Consider the following 1,325-nt stretch of genomic DNA (forward strand, 5'->3'; position numbering starts at 1 on the left):
CGCGTTCAAAGTTTGTTGATTCACGTCGCGCGGCCTAATCACGGTGGAAATGTCTTCACATTAATCGCCTGAGTACAAATGACAGCACCCCCCATGCACCGCCTTTTATACTTGTTATATATGACGGTAGTATCTGTTCCCGAAAGAACAGTTACCGTGGATGACCATGCAGCTTTGCTAGAAATGAAATGATAATTAAATGGACACCCTAGCTGCAAACAGGCGTTGATGTACTTCATTGGGGACATGTTGAAAATGTGTGTCCCGACCGGGACTCGAACCCGGGATCTCCTGCATCCATGGCAGACGCTCTATCCATCTGAGCCACCGCGGGCACAGAGGATAGTGCGTCTGCAGGGACGTATCCCTTGCACGCTTCCCGTGAGATCCACATTCCCAACATGTCCACACCACTACATTCGTAGTGCGCCTAATAGATGTTTGCCCATCATACTCATTACTCGTGGCAGATTAATCTACCAAGTCCCGTACGAGTTCGGGCATAGCGTGTGCGTTCGCACAATGAAGTACATCAACGCCTGTTTGCAGTTAGGGTGTCCATTTAAATATCATTTCATTTTATACTTGTATAAGCGATACACATCTGTTAATGTGTTCGCTTTCTCATGACTCGCTGTACTTTTGTACATATTACTGACTTTGATTCAGGCTTGCCACATTGTTCAAGAATGCATTTTACTATGTCTAATTCATAAAGAATGTCTCTGAAGTTACCTCTCTGCTTTGATAGTCGACAGTAGGTAGATAATAATCGGACAACTCCAAAGCTGTTGATGGACAATAATATACGTGTGCAAAGTGTAGTGGTGTCAATGTTGTGTTGATATACGACTCTAGAAGGATGGGTTATGCTTCTGAATATAATATTTTGATTACATATCTAGATTGTATTGCATTGTATTCTATTCTATGTGAATCGGAGGCCTAGAAACGACGGAGAGGTTCCGTCCCCACTGCAGCCCCGCAGTGGTCCACAACCCCACGACGTCTTCGTAACTGCCGCCTGCTTCACGTCTGCTGTGCAGCGAGCTACCTTAATTTAAGTATTAACTGTATTTTTCTTACTTGTCACTTCTTCTTCCGTGTGTTTTTGCTTTTAGGAAGCTTTAATTGTCGAGTGCTAGTAATAGTGTTCCATAGATTTCGTGTTTGTTTTGAATACAGTCAGAGAGAGTCCCTCTAGTCAAACATAGTGCAAGTAGTGCTAGTGTTTGTTTTCAATACAGTCCAGAGACAGGTAGTGCTATTTTCATTGTTTTCTACAAGAAGTGGCTAGCAACCACAGTTCAGTCAACAATCATCCG

At 43.5% G+C, this 1,325-nt stretch overlaps 1 non-coding gene across 1 annotated transcript; it reads right to left on the reverse strand.

Moving 5' to 3' along the window:
• Positions 1–260: 260 nt before the first annotated feature.
• On the reverse strand, positions 261–335 carry Trnap-ugg. The gene has a single exon. It is a non-coding gene; the product is annotated as a tRNA-Pro (tRNA).
• Between the last annotated feature and the right edge of the window lie 990 nt (positions 336–1,325).

The sequence above is a fragment of the Schistocerca piceifrons genome, chromosome 4 (genome assembly GCF_021461385.2).
Source record: "Schistocerca piceifrons isolate TAMUIC-IGC-003096 chromosome 4, iqSchPice1.1, whole genome shotgun sequence".
NCBI classification, from domain to species: Eukaryota; Metazoa; Arthropoda; class Insecta; order Orthoptera; family Acrididae; genus Schistocerca; species Schistocerca piceifrons.